This window comes from Dendrobates tinctorius, unplaced genomic scaffold, assembly GCF_039654945.1.
Source record: "Dendrobates tinctorius isolate UK_male_01 unplaced genomic scaffold, ASM3965494v1 ptg000266l, whole genome shotgun sequence".
Taxonomy (NCBI): domain Eukaryota; kingdom Metazoa; phylum Chordata; class Amphibia; order Anura; family Dendrobatidae; genus Dendrobates; species Dendrobates tinctorius.
The window spans coordinates 1,204,508-1,222,587 of record NW_027361933.1 but is presented as its reverse complement, the minus strand read 5'-3'; the positions used below and the strand labels follow the sequence as shown (position 1 = coordinate 1,222,587).

The 18,080-nt window shown below is 40.3% G+C and overlaps 1 pseudogene; it reads right to left on the bottom strand.

The window, feature by feature from the left end:
• Window positions 1-258: 258 nt before the first annotated feature.
• LOC141069558 (uncharacterized) overlaps window positions 259-18,080 on the bottom strand; it is a 56,097-nt pseudogene continuing 38,275 nt past the window's right edge.

Genomic DNA, 18,080 nt, shown 5'->3' with positions numbered 1-18,080 from the left:
AAGCAAAAATTCGGCCGGGGTATGTAAAATTTTGAGCACAACTGTATGTCTATAAGATACAAAGGCATTCTGAATGGGCTAACAGCCACACATATAACAATTAGCTTTTTCTACAATTTACTTCAGTGTTGTAGTGTTTTTACTGTACTTACAAAAGGCTATTGTGCAACAATAGGTTCTAAGCTGCACTAGCCAGTGATTACTAGTTTTAACAATTGGATCACAATTTGTCTTTCCCACAGATACACATACCACACATGAAATAGTCTAATTTTATTAGAAAAATAAAAGCAAGTACAAGGCAAAATCAATAGAGTAATCCTTTCTTATGCAACAGATTAGAGTCTGTAAAGCCATGAAAATTATCCTTGAGATTTTTCCAATCTGCCTCCCATTCTGAGTGGTCCTATTGTGATTCCCAGGGTTGTGGAAGCGGTAAGCAAAACCACCGACTCAAACTCCTCAATTTCCCTGACTTCTGACTCAACAGCACTGCCTCACTACTGAGCATGTACATAAAGTGCAATACAGATTCATCTCAACTAAGAGCCGAGATCAGGGACAGAACAGACATTTATAGGACATTTCCCTGACTCCACAGCACTGATCACTACTGAGCATGTACATAAAGTGCAGTAAAGATTCATCTCAACTAAAAGCCGAGACCAGGAACAGAACAGACATTTATAGGCATTTCCCTGACTCCACAGCACTGATCACTACTGAGCATGTACATAAAGGACAGCACAGATTCATCTCAACTAAAAGCCGAGACCAGGAACAGAACAGACATTTATAGGCATTTCCCTGACTCCACAGCACTGATCACTACTGAGCATTTACATAAAGTGCAGTACAGATTCATCTCAACTAAAAGCCGAGACCAGGAACAGAACAGATATTTATAGGACATTTCCCTGACCCCACAGCACTGCCTCACTACTGAGCATGTGCATAAAGGGCAGCACAGATTCATCTCAACTAAAAGCCGAGATCAGGGACAGAACAGACATTTATAGGACATTTCCCTGACTCCACAGCACTGCCTCACTACTGAGCATGTACATAAAGTGCAGCACAGATTCATCTCAACTAAAAGCCGAGATCAGGGACAGAACAGACATTTATAGGACATTTCCTTGACTCCACAGCACTGATCACTACTGAGCATGTACATAACGTGCAGTACAGATTCATCTCAACTAAAAGCCGAGACCAGGAACAGAACAGACATTTACAGGACATTTCCCTGACTCCACAGCACTGATCACTACTGAGCATTTACATAAAGTGCAGTACAGATTCATCTCAACTAAAAGCCGAGACCAGGAACAGAACAGATATTTATAGGACATTTCCCTGACCCCACAGCACTGCCTCACTACTGAGCATGTGCATAAAGGGCAGCACAGATTCATCTCAACTAAAAGCCGAGATCAGGGACAGAACAGACATTTATAGGACATTTCCCTGACTCCACAGCACTGCCTCACTACTGAGCATGTACATAAAGTGCAGCCCAGATTCATCTCAACTAAAAGCCGAGATCAGGGACAGAACAGACATTTATAGGACATTTCCCTGACTCCACAGCACTGATCACTACTGAGCATGTACATAAAGTGCAGCACAGATTCATCTCAACTAAAAGCCGAGATCAGGGACAGAACAGACATTTATAGGACATTTCCTTGACTCCACAGCACTGATCACTACTGAGCATGTACATAACGTGCAGTACAGATTTATCTCAACTAAAAGCCGAGATAACTACATCAGGAACAGAACAAACATTTATTGGACATTTTATAACTTTCCCAAATTCTTTTGAAAACATTTACAGCACATTCTTCACTGAACTACTGAACCCAATTTATTATATATTTTAGAAGTCGAAGTTGGTCCGTTTTATACCGACTCCAACTTCGACTCCACCAAAATGGACTCTGACTCCTTGACTCCAACTCCACAGCCCGATGCCACAGGAAATTTCAGTTAATCTGGTTTCATATTTGATTAATGTACAAGCATATTTTATGTACACTTTATCATAAATTACTACTGTCATAATTACATATAACATATCATGCATATGTCAAGCAGATTTCCTATAGTAACATTATGGCTTTTATTCTACCATCCCAAATTATATGCACTGGAAATGTTTTGAGCTACTCTAAGATTACTTTAGTTGCCATGTGTTTTACTAGTAGCTCATAGATGTAAATACTTATGTCCCCTCCAAAAAAATTGAGAAAAGTATTCAAGGAGTGATACCTTTATTGGCTAACCAGATAAATTATATTTGCAAGCTTTCAAGGCTCAGAAGGCCCCTTCATCAGGCATATACTGAGAAGAGATTTCTAATTTTAAGTCAAACTAGACTTTATATTATACAGTTTATTTCTTTTTCTCCCTCTCTCTATTACATATTTAATGTATACTATGTGCCAATTTTTGTGACAGGAGCTGTGTGTTATATTTACATAAGAGGAAATAAAACTTCTATGATGTTCAACAAGATGTAATTTCCTGGCAAAATAAATGCAGTCTGTTGAGTTTTTTGGTGTTTAAGAAGCAGTGATTTTAAGGTAAAACACTTTCCACATACAGGGCATAAAAATGGCTTCTCCCCTGTGTGAGTCCTTTGATGTTCTAAGACCCATTTTCCTCGTAAATCATTTCCCACACTCTGAACATAAAAAGGGCTTTTCCCCTGTGTGAGTTTTCTGATGCTCAATAAGACTTCATTTCCTGGTGAAACATTTCTCACATTCTGAACATGAATATGGCTTCTCTCCTGTGTGAGTCTTTTGATGTTTAAGGAGATGTGATTTCAGAGTAAAGCTTTTTCCACATTCTGAACATGAAAATGGTTTCTCTCCTGTGTGAATTCGCTGATGCTCAACAAGACTTGATTTTCTGGTGAAATATTTCTCACATTCTCTACAGAAAAAAGGCTTACTTCCTGTGTGAGTTCTTTGATGATCAACAAGAAATGACTTACTGGCAAAACTATTTCCACACTTAGAACATATATATAATTTCTCTCCTGAGTGAGTTCTTTGATGTTTATGAAGAAGTGATTTTAATGTAAAACATTTTCCACATTCTGAACATGAAAAGGGTTTCTCCCCTGTGTGAGTTTTCTGATGCTCAATAAGACTCCATTTCCTGGTGAAACATTTCTCACATTCTGAACATGAATATGGCTTCTCTCCTGTGTGAGTCGTTTGATGTTTAAGGAGATGTGATTTCAGAGTAAAGCATTTTCCACATTCTGAACATGAAAATGGTTTCTCTCCTGTGTGAATTCGCTGATGCTCAACAAGACTTGATTTTCTGGTGAAATATTTCTCACATTCTCTACAGAAAAAAGGCTTACTTCCTGTGTGAGTTCTTTGATGATCAACAAGAAATGACTTACTGGCAAAACTATTTCCACACTTAGAACATATATATAATTTCTCTCCTGAGTGAGTTCTTTGATGTTTATGAAGAAGTGAATTTAATGTAAAACATTTTCCACATTCTGAACATGAAAAGGGTTTCTCCCCTGTGTGAGTTTTCTGATGTTCAACCAGACTCGATTTACTGGTGAAATATTTCTCACATTCTGAACATGAAAATGGCTTCTTCCTTGTGTGAGTTCTTTGATGTTTGACAAGATTTGATTTCTGGGCAAATTTTTTTCCACATGTCAGACACGAAAATGGCTTTTCCCCTGTTTGAATTTTTTGATGGTTTAAAAGATCTGATCTTTGTCTAAAACATTTTCCACATTCACAGCATGAAAATGGCTTCTCACCCGTGTGAATTGCCTGATGTCTAACAAGATCTGATTTCTAAGCAAAATATTTTCTACATTCCAAACATGAAAATAGACCTTCATCTCTGTGAATTCTCGCATTTTGTAACTCATCAAAAAATGGTTCCCTCCGATTACTGGGATCCATAGACAAATCTCTGCTGGGAAGGCCTGAGGTCAACACTGAAGAAAGGGAGTGTTTTTTATAATTATCTTTTATGATACTGTTATAATTTACTTCATAATCTGGATAAAAAAGATGTTCCTCCAAATTTATGGTGAAGAAATCTGTTGGAAATAAAAACAAATGTGTTTTCTGCAAAGCACACTAATTTCAATATTTTATAGCTTTTCTGATAAGTATAATAAAAAGAACATTTAGCCTCTGCAGAATTAAAATTTCACATTTTTTTGTACATACAACCATAAAGTGAAGCATTGAGGTTGGAACTAGGTTTATGAAAATACACTTAAAAATCTTAAAATGTGGCAATACTGCTCTTTGATGATTGTTACCCATAAAACAAATAACAATATGCTTAAGTTTTCATTTAAAGTTTTGTTCTTTTAATAAAAAAAACACAATTAACAATACACTGCTATTCTGTTTAAAATTCAGTTGACTACATATAAGGTTATAACATAAGCAGATAAAAATAAGCAACTTGGCGAAAATACCAGCTAATATAAAACTTAAACATATGGAATATATACATTGTACATGTACAAAATCGAAAAACACTAATTTCTAATTGAAACAACTTAGGCTACACTATGACAGGCTGACTGCAGTCATAAGGCTACGTTCACATTTTGGTCAGTATTTGACATCAGTATATGTAAGTCAAAACCAGGAGAGGGTAAAAAATGCAAAAGTGGTGCATGTGTTTCAATTATATTTTTCCCTGATTGGTCTGCTCTTGAATTTGGCTAACAAATGCTAATGTAAAACACTGACCAAATACTGAACGTGTCCTTAAAGATGGTTTAAACAGTCATTCTGAGCTGTCAGACTAAGTTAAGGCTATTAAGGTACTGTCACACTTAGCGATGTACCAGCGATCCCGACCAGCGATATGACGCGGTCATGATCGCTGGTATATCGCTAAGTGGTCACTAGTGAGATGCCACACAGGCAGATCTCACAGCGACATCGCTGGGGACGGGGGTTGCTACTTACCTGTCAGACGAGGCGATCCTGCGTCCTCCCGCCCGGCTCCACGCGTCGCTCGTCGTCACAGCAGGAAGCGCCGCAAAAAGCTGATGACGAGAAACAGTCCAGGACGTTCTCGCGCGATCAGCGATAACCAGCGGGGGAGTCGGTCGTAGGTATGTATCAGACACAGCGATATCGCTAGCAATATTGCTATAACGTCACAAGTTATAGCGATATTGCTAGCGATATCGCTTAGGCTGGTTTCACATTTGCGTTTTTTAGCGCTGGAAAAAAACGCTAACCTGCGCATGCGTTTTTTCCCCTATATTTAACATGGGTGCGCATACCTGCGCGCTTGTAAGCGCATGTATGCGATTTTCATGCGCTGCGTTTTTTTAGGGTGTGCGATTGGATTTTCCAGACGCAGCATGTTGCATTTTTTGGCCCTGCAAAAAAGCGCATGCGCACATATGCGCACGTTTTGCGCTAAAAATGGCCATTATAGCCTATGGATGCGCATATGTGCGCACTGGCATGCTCATGTAAGCGTTTTTTTGCATATGCGTTTTTTTTTTTTAACCATGGAATTTAGGGGTTTGGGTTAGAGTTAGGGTTAGTTAAGGGGGTTTAGGGTTAGGGTCAGGGTTGGGTTTTGGGTCAGGGTTAGGGTTAAGTATGGTTTGGTTAAGGGTTAGGGTCAGGGTTAGGGTCAGGATTAGGGTTAAGTATGGTTTTGTTAAGGGTTAGGGTCAGGGTTAGGGTTAGGGTTAGTGTCAGGGTTAGGGTTAGGGTCAGGGTTAGGGTTAAGTATGGTTTTGTTAAGGATTAGGGTCAGGGTTAGGGTCAGGATTAGGGTTAAGTATGGTTTGGTTAAGGGTTAGGGTCAGGGTTAGGGTTAGGGTCAGGGTTAGGGTTAGGGTCAGGGTTAGGGTTAAGTATGGTTTTGTTAAGGGTTAGGGTCAGGGTTAGGGTCAGGATTAGGGTTAAGTATGGTTTGGTTAAGGGTTAGGGTCAGGGTTAGGGTCAGGGTTAGGGTCAGGATTAGGGTTAAGTATGGTTTGGTTAAGGGTTAGGGTCAGGGTTAGGGTTAGGGTTAAGTATGGTTTTGTTAAGGGTTAGGGTCAGGGTTAGGGTTAGGGTCAGGGTTAGGGTTAGTTAGGGTTTAGGGTTTGGGTTAGGGTTAAGTATGATTTGGTTAAGGGTTAGGGTCAGGGTTAGGGTTAGGGTCAGGGTTAGGGTCAGGGTTAGGGTTAGTAAAGTCATGGTTTGGGTAGTGTGAGGGGCCACCTAAAAATGTTGGAAAAAAACGCAAACGCGGTAAAAACGCACTAAAAACGCATACAAACGCTTAAAAACGCTGCGTTTTTTTCATGCATGCTCATAAAAATGCTTGAAAAAAACGCAGCAGTTGTATGCTTTTGTATGCGTTTTTTCAATGCGTTTTTTTGCGGGAAAAACGCGCTGCAAAAAAAAGCAAGTGTGAAACTAGCCTTAGTGTGACAGTACTTTTAGGGCATCATGGCCAAACAACTAACTACACCTTCACGCCTACTTGCTTTTCCTCAATTTCCTCCCTTCTTTGGCTCTATCAAACCAGAGCTGTCAATCAAAGGGGAGTTGGAGATAGATTGAAAACAAAAAGGTGGGAAGGTGTAGTTAGGCTGGAGTCACACTAGCGATTTTAAAATCATTTCGATTTTGTTCCTGCATAATCGGACGAGTGCAATGCGAGTGCCATGCGTTTTTCATGAGCGTACAATCCAAATTTTCACACCTAGCATCCAATTTACATCCGAATGCAGTGCGATTGCTATCCGATTGCAATGTGATTTTAACATGAGCTTTTACATAGAGCAATTCTCTATGTCATTTACACATTGTTTCAAAGGAAACATTCGTGGCAATTCATGTGCTGCATACAGTAAAATCACAGAGTAAGAGGTTAGAATAGCTAAATTAAGAGACCACCACATCAAAACCCTGTTATGGGCAGCCCATTCTCCACACCTGAACCCCATTGAAAATCTCTGGAATGTAATCAAGAGAATGATGCAACAAGCCTGGCCTCGGCACGGAAGGAAACTTTCAAAGGCTGTCCAGGCCGTGGAAGGCTAACAGTAGTTCCATAAGCCTTCCACTTCCGGATGATGCTCCCAACAGTGGGTAGGCCCAACTCCTTGGAAAGGGTTTTGTACCCCTTGCCAGCCTTGTGACCCTCCACGATCTTGTCTCTGATGGCCTTGGAATGCTCCTTTGTCTTTCCCATGTTGACCATGTATGAGTGCTGTTCACAAGTTTGGGGAGGGTCTTAAATAGTCAGAAAAGGCTGGAAAAAGAGATAATTAATCCAAACATGTGAAGCTCATTGTTCTTTGTGCCTGAAATACTTCTTAATACTTTAGGGGAACCAAACAGAATTCTGGTGGTTTGAGGGGTTGAATAATAAATGACCCTCTGAATAAACTTCACAATTTAAAAAAAAATTAAACAAAGAAATAACATTCTTTTTTGCTGCAGTGCATTTCACACTTCCAGGCAGATCTACAGTCCAAATGTCACAATGCCAAGTTAATTCCGAATGTGTAAACCTGCTAAATCTGCAGGGGGTTAAATACTACTTGTAGGCACTGTAGATGTCAGTGACACGCACATATATATATATATATATATATATATATATATATATATATATATATATATACAGCTCTGGCGAAAATTAAGAGACCACTGCAAAATTTTCAGTTTGTCTGATTTTTCTCTTTATAGGTATATTTTTGAGTAAAATGTAAATTGCTATTTTATTCTATAAACTACTGACAACATGTCTTTGAATTTCCAAGCACTAAATTTTGCATTTATTTTCAGAAAATGAGAAATGGTCAAAATAACAAAAAAAAATGCAGTGCTTACAGACCTCAAATATTGCTAAGAAAACAAAGTTTATAAACATTTAGAAACAACAATACTAATGTTTTAACTCAGGAAGAGTTCAGAAATGAATATTTTGTGGAATAACCATGATTTTTATTCGCAACTTTCATGGATCTTGGCATGCTTGCCACCAGTCTTTCTTACTGGTCCTAGCACAAAAATTTGAGCAGTTCTTCTTTGTTTGATGGCTTGTCTAGTCAAGGCTAACCCAAGGACAACAAGGAAGGAGCTCCGGGAAGATCTCATGGCAGTGGGGACATTGGTTTCAGTCAATACCATAAGTAACGTACTCCACCGCAATGGTCTCCGTTCCAGACGAGCCCGTAAGGTACCTTTACTTTCAAAGCGTCATGTCAAGGCTCGTCTACAGTTTGCTCATGATCACTTGGAGGACTCTGAGACAGACTGGTTCAAGGTTCTCTGGTCTGATGAGACCAAGATCGAGATCTTTGGTGCCAACCACACACGTGACGTTTGGAGACTGGATGGCACTGCATACGACCCCAAGAATACCATCCCTACAGTCAAGCATGGTGGTGGCAGCATCATTCTGTGGGGCTGTTTCTCAGCCAAGGGGCCTGGCCATCTGGTCCGCATCCATGGGAAGATGGATAGCACGGCCTACCTGGAGATTTTGGCCAAGAACCTCCGCTCCTCCATCAAGGATCTTAAACTCCAAAAATGGGCCAGACAAATGTATTGGCACCCTCAGCCTAATACTTGGTTGCACAACCTTTAGCCAAAATAACTGCGACCAACCGCTTCCGTTAACCATCAATGAGTTTCTTACAATGCTCTGCTGGAATTTTAGACCATTCTTCTTTGGCAAACTGCTCCAGGTCCCTGATATTTGAAGGGTGCCTTCTCCAAACTGCCATTTTTAGATCTCTCCACAGGTGTTCTATGGGATTCAGGTCTGGACTCATTGCTGGCCACCTTAGAAGTCTCCAGTGCTTTCTCTCAAACCATTTTCTAGTGCTTTTTGAAGTGTGTTTTGGGTCATTGTCCTACTGGAAGACCCATGACCTCTGAGGGAGACCCAGCTTTCTCACACTGGGCCCTACATTATGCTGCAAAATTTGTTGGTAGTCTTCAGACTTCATAATGCCATGTACACGGTCAAGCAGTCCAGTGCCAGATGCAGCAAAGCAACCCCAAAACATCAGGGAACCTCCGCCATGTTTGACTGTAGGGACCGTGTTTTTCTTTGAATGCCTCTTATTTTCTCCTGTAAACTCTAGGTTGATGCCTTTGCCCAAAAAACGCTACTTTTGTCTCATCTGACCGGAGAACATTCTTCCAAAACGTTTTGGGCTTTTTCAGGTAAATTTTAGCAAACTCCAGCCTGGCTTTTTTATGTCTAGGGGTAAGAAGTGGGGTCTTCCTGGGTCTCCTACCATACAGTCCCTTTTCATTCAGACGCAGACGGATAGTACGGGTTGACACTGTTGTACCCTCGGACTGCAGGGCAGCTTGAACTTGTTTGGATGTTAGTCAAGGTTCTTTATCCAACATCCGCACAATCTTGCGTTGAAATCTCTTGTCAATTTTTCTTTTCCGTCCACATCTAGGGAGGTTAGCCACAGTGCCATGGGCTTTAAACTTCTTGATGACACTGCGCACGGTATCAATACAAAAATGGTGGGGGGAACAAGAGGCGCAATAGTGCCCTATCACTAGTGACACTTGAAGTATGAGCGATATAATACAGTTCCACTCACCTATTCCAGTTGTGTAACCCACAACTGGCTTGAGAGGATATCACAGAATCAGCTGCTGCAGGACCTCCACCAACCACTCGCACGTGGAAAAACCTTCAGAAAGTTGTGGGAAGCAGGGTGTGTTGCAGTCCGTGCTGCCGAAATTCACAAATCACCTGGGATGCAAGATGTTGTAGCAGTGTACTCCTTTATTTCCTCCTACGCGTTTCGGCGCCGTTCCTGGCACCTTCCTCAGGGATATCTGATATCCCTGAGGAAGGTGCCGGGAAGGGATGCGATCTGATTTCCGATTACAATCACAGCATGCTGCGATTTTTTTCCAGTCCGATCGTGATGCAATCCGTGCTGGAAAAAAATCCCGCAGATGAACACACAATGATAGAATAACATTGGTCTGAATGCAATTAGATTTTTTTATTGGATTGAATTTGTCCGATTTCATCACAAGTGGAAATGAGCCCTTAGTTATTTAACTGCTTCATGAATCACAGAGCCTCTATATGTGGTTGAAACGGTCATTCTGTGCTGACAGTCCCTTTAACCCCTTTACCCCCGAAGGTGGATTGCAGGTTAATGACCAGGCCAATTTTTACAATTCTGACCACTGTCCCTTTAAGAGGTTATAACTCGGGGAGTGGCCTGCATGCAGACTGTGATGGCTGCATAGAGACAGAGCTCCAGCATCTACCGACCAAAAGCAGCACATATCAGCTCTCCACGGTGCACTCGACTTTCAAAAAAGTAACTGCCGGCTGCCCCGCATATCTGGGCTCATGATAACACGCGGTAGGACGCAGAAAAGAAGCTCCCCGCTGCGGCTGCCAGATTTCTTTCCTAAGGGACAGACTGCACATGCTTCAGGGAAGATGTCGGCTGCATCCCCCTCCGGGTCCTCCATGTCCTCACAAGGCTCTGGAAGAGGTATGAACGCAGAGGGGGACAGGCATAGCAGCACTACCCCAATGACTAAAGGGGATATGAGGGAATTCTTAGCCTCCATCCGTTCCTCCCTAAAAGAGGACATGCACTCCATGTTAAAAGAAATAAGAGGGGACATACGCTCCCTGGGAGAATGTACTTCACATGTTGAAAACAAAATGGTGGAATATGCTACTTCCATTAATGCCCTGGTGGATGAAAATGAGGCACTTAAGGAGGAACTAGTTCATGTGCTTGACAAATTGCATGACCTGGAAGACAGATCCAGGAGAAATAACGTTCGTATACGGGGTATACCAGAAGAGGTAGCTGATAAAGACCTTGCCCCCTTCATGCATAAGTTTATACAAGCTGTACTTCCCACACTGTCTCCAAGGGATCTCCTGATTGACAGGATTCATAGAATTCCAAAATCCAGGCACATAGATCATGCTCTGCCTAGAGACACCTTAGCCCGTATGAATTTTTTCTCCACTAAGGATGCATTTATACAGCAGATGAGGAAACCTCCTGAAGTACCTACTGAACTAAACAATCTGCAGGTATTCCCAGATCTATCAGCAGCAACCTTGGTTAAAAGACGGGAATACGCTCATATATGCAAGACCCTCAGAGATGGCAACATTAAATATAAATGGGGACTTAATCCTGTAAAGTTGATCATCATATATGGAGGTCACACGGTGACATGTTCATCTCCTAAACAAGCAGAAGACAAGCTGACAAGTTGGAAGATTCCACTGCCACCTAGACAGCCGTCTGCAGGGGAGAAAAGAATTGTTCCAGACTGGACTCCGGCTTGAAATGAGGAAAGGGTCGTGGTCGGGATGACTGGAGCTCGCCGACGGGTCCTTTCTCTGTTTGGACTCCTGGACTGTGACTGTTTCACCTTGCCCCTTGCAGATTTTGATTCTGCGCCACATCCGACCTATGTCGGTCATTACCCGATGTCCGCCAGGACCCCGATTTATGGTTATGTGTTACAATTTTTTCCTTTTTTCTTTTTATTTGTCTAATTTTTTTTTTTTTTTTTCAGGCGTGTCTACTTTGGTAGCCTAAGTGTGATGGAACATATGCTTATAGGATATAATTATGTGACAGACAGTATATACCCCTCTGAGGCAAAATTAATATATACATTTATGCAAAAGTATTTCACCCACATTTACAATCATGAGTGTGCAGCTCTTATCGTTAAATGTTAAAGGGCTAAACGCCCCTGGTAAACGATCCATGTTGTGGAGGGAAGGAAATCTCGAACTGACATAGTTTGTCTGAAGGAGACACATTTGCTAGAGAAGGATAATTGTAGGGTTCACCATCCTCATTTCCCACATATATTTAACGCCAATAACTCGGTGTGTATTATGGTGAAGCATACAGTGGCCTTTAAATGCATGCAGAGATATGCAGACCCAGCAGGTAGATTTCTGATTCTTGTATGCACACTTAATGGTGAACCTCACACTACAATGGCTGTTTATGCTCCTAATGAGGGACAACATTCTTTTCTGAGGAAAGTTTTCAAAAAAATTTCCGAATTGGAACAAGGGGGGGAAATAGTATGTGGTGATTTTAATCTCCCTATGGATAGAAATTTGGATTGTTCACAAGGAAAAAAGGCGAAGTCGGAGGGAGCTAAGATTGCTAGCACATGAATATCACTATCACGATTTCTGAAGATACTCCCATGCGAGTGAAAGGGACTATACATTCTATTCCTTCTGACATCGTACATACAGCAGGACAGATCATTTCTTGATAGACAGTGCTGCCCTCCAGAGGTGTATATCTGCAGGCATAGGCCTAATCACATGGTCTGACCATGCACCTATTTCTCTACAACTAGCACTCTCTCATCAGGTTAGCTCTGCCTTCAGGTGGCGATTGAACGAGTCATTATTACTGAATGATGGGGTGGTTGCAAAGGTTAAATCTGAACTGAAGCACTATTTCCAGACAAATGACTCCAAAGACATCACTGATGAGACTCTATGGGCCGCTCACAAAGCGGTAATTAGGGCTAATTTTACTACAACAGGCGTCCTTTTTAAAACATACAAGGGAAAAAAGCAGAAATGACCTTATATCCCGCTAACACCATTTAGAGTCCACAAATAAGTCTAATCCTTCTCTTGCTGTTTCAAAATAAATTTTCCAGAAAAGATTTAAACTACGTGAAACTTTCCTGTCTATATATGCCCATAATCTAAAGAAATTTAGAACTAAATTATATGCCACAGGTGATAGGGCGGGTGCCCTGCTAGCTCGTAGAGTTCGCCATAGGGAAGTGAAATCTATAGTGGAATATTTAGTGGATTCTGAGGGACGGCTTGTTAGAAATCCGATTGAAATTGTAGAAGTATTTTCCAAATACTATACCCATCTTTATAATTTAAAAGACGATACATCTACTCTGCAACCTGATCAACAAGACATAGACAAATATCTTCAATCAATCAATCTGCCCCATATTTCCCCAGATCAATTAACGCTTTTTTCACTGAGGAAGAAGTTCAATTCTCTATAAACCATACTAAACAATATGGGGCCCCTGGTCCGGATGGATTCTCAAATGTCTATTACCGATGTTTTCAACAAAATTTGATTCCCTTTCTATTACGTCTAGTTACAGCGTGGAGAGAAACGGGCAAAGTGTCTACGCCCGGGTTGGAGGCTACGATCACTACCCTCCCTAAACCGAGGAAGTCCCCCATGGTCCCAGGCCATTTTAGACCTATAGCACTTTTGAACTGTGATGTCAAGCTATTCACAAAGATTCTGGCGTCACGTTTGAAATTGATTATTCCATCACTGATCTCTCCGGACCAGGTGCTAGGGTACTGTCGTCGGGTTTCTTGTCTGGAATTTTCCAAATAACAATCGGAACACGACAAGGCTGCTCCCTATCCCCCATTATATTTGCACTATGTATGGAACCGTTGGCTGAGTGCATAAGATTAGATTCTAATATCTCGGGGATCAAAGTGGGCCCGGTAACACATAAAGTGGGACTTTATGCAGACGATGTCATAATCTCGTGTGTGAATATTGGCCCATCGTTCTCAGCTGTCATGTCCGTGCTGGAGGAATTTGGTAAAATATCATATTACAAACTAAACCCTACAAAATCCTTGATATATCCAGTTGCAGTCCCAAATGCCCTGCGCAGATCTTTTAGAATAGATTCCCCTTCAAGTGGATGCCAGACGGTATCCCATACTTAGGAATTACACTAACAAGCTCCCAAAATGTAGTGGATAATAACTTCTCTAATCTAGCTGAAACTATTAAATCAGAGTTAGATAAACTTCATAATATTATGACCTCTTGGATAGCGAGAATCAATATTTTTAAAGTCATAATACTTCCCAAAATTATCTATTTCTTTAGGTGCATCCCTTTTAAAATCCCTAATAGGAATATCCTGTTACTTCAACAAATGGCCAATCGTTATATCTGGGCACATAAACAGCCAAAGCTAGCGAGTGACCTATTATATTATCCATATGATCTTGGAGGGATGGGCATGCCGAACCTCTTGGCATATCACAGAGCATCTGTTCTAACTGGACTCAGGCACTGGTGGCATATGGACAGGGACCACAGATGGCTTCAAATTGAAATATTCTATGCTAAAAGGAACTCTCCTCGTCTAGTTTTGGAAGCTGAAGCTATTAAGATTAGCCGGTATACACCAGGTTTGCCAACAATAGTAGTCGCATTACTGTATTGGAGGAAATTAGCTCCGTCCCTAATTAAAATCCCCCTAAGTATTGTGTCTCTGAGAGCTCTTGAGGCACATATTCCATATATAGACTTAGAAGTCTGGATAACAGCGGGGATTAGAAACCTTCAGGACTTGATGGGGAGCTCGGGGATTCTGCCCTTTGATCACTTAGCATCCAAACACCCAGGTATACGCAGATATTTCTATCAATACTTACAGATACACCATCTTTTGTCAACTTCACCGGAATCACCCTTTTTTAACACCAAAATAGATCGCAGAGCTAATGGATATTTCTTAATACCAGAATCTGGCCCCAAAGGAGTGTCCATCCTATACAAGGCACTGAATGATCCTGATGTGGATATAAAACTTCCTTATATGTCTCTCTGGGATCGTTCACTGGGTATATCCCTGGAGCTGGGGGCCTTGAGGGATGCTCTGGGAGAGGTGTTACGGGTCTCATCATGTCTTAGCCATCTTGAACAACTGAAAAAAATTCATCTTCGTTGGTATAGGTTTCCGGTACAAGTGGCTCACTTTGGCCCGGACCAATCCCCATTATGTGCAAAAAATAAAGGTAACCAGCTCACCTGCTTTCTTGACTAGTAGTGGTGCGTGGAAGCTCGGATATTTTGTGAAGCCACACGCGGAGTAAATCAATAATGAAAAAATTTCCAGCTTCCAAATATACAAAAATGTATTCAAGGCATAAGAAGAAGGATAAACGGACATGCCCCATCATAGCGGAAAGACACAGCAACGCGTACCGAACAATATGTTCTTTTTCAAGAAAGACACAGCAACGCGTATCGAACAATATGTTCTTTTTCAAGAAAGACACAGCAACGCGTATCGAACAATATGTTCTTTTTCAAGAAAGACACAGCAACGCGTACCGAACAATATGTTCTTTTTCAAACTTGAAAAAGAACATATTGTTCGATACACGTTGCTGTGTCTTTTCGCTATGATGGGGCATGTCCGTTTATCCTTGTTCTTATGCCTTGAATAAATTTTTGTATATTTGGAAGCTGGAAACTTTTCATTATTGATTTAATCCCCATTATGTTGGAGGAGATGTGGGCTTCGGGGGACACTAGAACACATGTGGTGGGACTATCCAGCTCTGAATAATCTATGGAAGGATATTGCCAGATTAATACTAGAAGTCCTTGGGGTAGGCCTGACGCTGTCTCCTAGCCTGGTAATTTTACATATTGGAACAGAGGGGTTTCCGCATATGATTAGGGGGACCTTATCTCACATACTGATAGCAGTTAGATTGCTGGTGGCAGCTAACTGGAAATGTGCTACAGTTCCGACCATTACAGAAGTAGTTGAAAAAATTAACTTTCACTGTGAGCATGAATTAGCCCTTACACAAACATCCTCTGCAAAAAAGAAGACTCAGCGTATATGGGATCCCTGGCTGCAAAGCTGGTATTCAAATGTGTCAAGGTCATGTGATGTATAACATACGTTTGAAAACTGGTTCTACTGTTTTAATGTATGAGGTTTGGGTCCTACCTTTGAAATACATCTGATGGCAAGAGACTTATTACACTATCATTCCGGGAGATAAGCCTGAGTTTTTTAGTTTTTTTTCCTGTTTTAATTTTAATGCAAGACATTTACTGTATGTAAATGCTTATGTCTTCTTCTGTCATGTTATGTGCTAATGTTGTAGCACTGATGTTTTTTATGTCTGTTTTTGTTTGTCATGTTTAAACACCAATAAATAAGATTGGATAAAAAAAAAAAAAGAGGTAACAACTCTGGAATGCTTCAAGGGATCCCGGTAATTCTGTGATTGTTTTTTCATAACATATTGTAATTCATGATAGTGGTAAAATTTTCTTTGATATGACTTATTTGTGAAAAAAACAGAAATTTGTTGAAAATTTTGCAATTTTCCAACTTTGAATTTTCATACCCTTAAATCACAGATTTATGCCACACAAAATACTTAATAAGTAACATTTCCCACATGTCTACTTTACATCACCACAATTTTGCAGTCAAAATTTTTTTGTTAGGTAGTTATAAGGGTTAAAAGTTGACCAGCGATTTTTCAATTTTACAGCAAAATTTACAAAACCATTTTTTTAGGGACCACCTCAGATTTTAAGTCACTTTGAGGGGTCTGTATGATAGAAGATACCCAAAAGTGACACCATTCTAAAAACTGCACCCCTCAAAGTTCTCAAAACCACATTCAAGAAGTTTATTAAACCTTCAGGTGCTTCACAGGAATTTTTGTAATGTGGAAAAAAATAATGTAACTTTTTTTCGCAAAAAATTTTACTTCAGATCCAATTTTTTTTTATTTTCACAAGGGTAACAGGAAAAAATGGACCCACATATGTGTGGTGCAATTTCTCCGGAGCATGGTAATACCCCATACGAGGGAGAAAACCACTATTTGGGAGCGCGACAGAGCTTGGAAGGGAAGGAGCGCCGTTTAATTTTCTGAATGCAAAATTTGCTGGAACAATTGGAGGACGCCATGTCGCATTTGGAGATCGTCTGATGTGCCTAAACAGTAAAAATCCCCCACAAGTGACAACATTTTGGAAGCTAGACCCCCCAGAGAACTGATCTAGATGTGAGGAGAGCACACTGAACCCTCGGGTGCTGCGAGGCATAATGAACAAACACCAGAAAATCAAGTTCAAGAATGGTTTTTCTTTTTTTATGCTGATCACCGTGTGGTAAAATTATTTTTCGGAGCAGTACAGCAATACCACAATTATATCAATTTTTTATGTTCTACTGCTTTTACACAATATACAAACACAACCACCAGAAATAAAGCTGAAGGAAAAAACGTTGCGTAGCCAAAACATTTTTTTTAAAGATAAAAAATCTTTATTGATGAAATATAGTTAAAAAATATAATAATTTATTAAATGCAAATGCTAATCAAGCTTTCGGAACTCAAAAGAGTGCAAAACACCGGAATGAATCATGTAAATGAGTAATGGCAAACAAGCACACCTGTAGTTCAGACCAGAAAATCAAAAAAGTTTTTTAGAAAAATTTTTCGATACATGAAATTAATGAATACACATATTATCCACATATTAAAGTGCATAGTGCAAAAAAAAATCATTTAAACCGTGAAAAAATATTAAATCTCACATAATGAAAAAATTATAATTAGAACAGATATCTGCCACCTGAACCGCAGATTATAACATATGTAGGTTAATCCAAAATGCTGCAGAGCCTTCAATAAATTCTAGGTAAAGGATATATCTCCTACAATAAAGTGCTTGCGTACACATAAATGACAATAATGAGATACCATAAGCCAAAAGAAATGAAAAAACAGCAACCAAAAAATATAGTGCAAATGAATGTGTATCTGAAATGAAGTGCTTGCGTGCACATAAGTATAATACCCTCTGTCAAAATGAAAAGCACAAGAAGGAAAAAAAGAACTGCACTAATATTTTTTTAAGGGTGCTTTTTAAGTATAAAATGTGCCCATGCACATAAAACAATGGTGCTTAAACTATAGGGCAAAAAGAGATTAACAGCAATAAAGTGCGGTTATACCTGAAAGTGCTTCAATGCAGGAATGCCCATTGAGTGCTCCAACCCCATCAGCACCGTTTCGCTAAATGCTTCCAGTATGGGGGCTATGTAAAGATTTTACAAAAAATACTACCTTTTGTAATGGGACATATCCAAATTTACCGGGATCATTTCCAAGTATATGGGGCAGTATCGGCTCACAAAAGACATGACAAATTTGGTAATACTCAACATTTTGATAGTTCTGCTCGA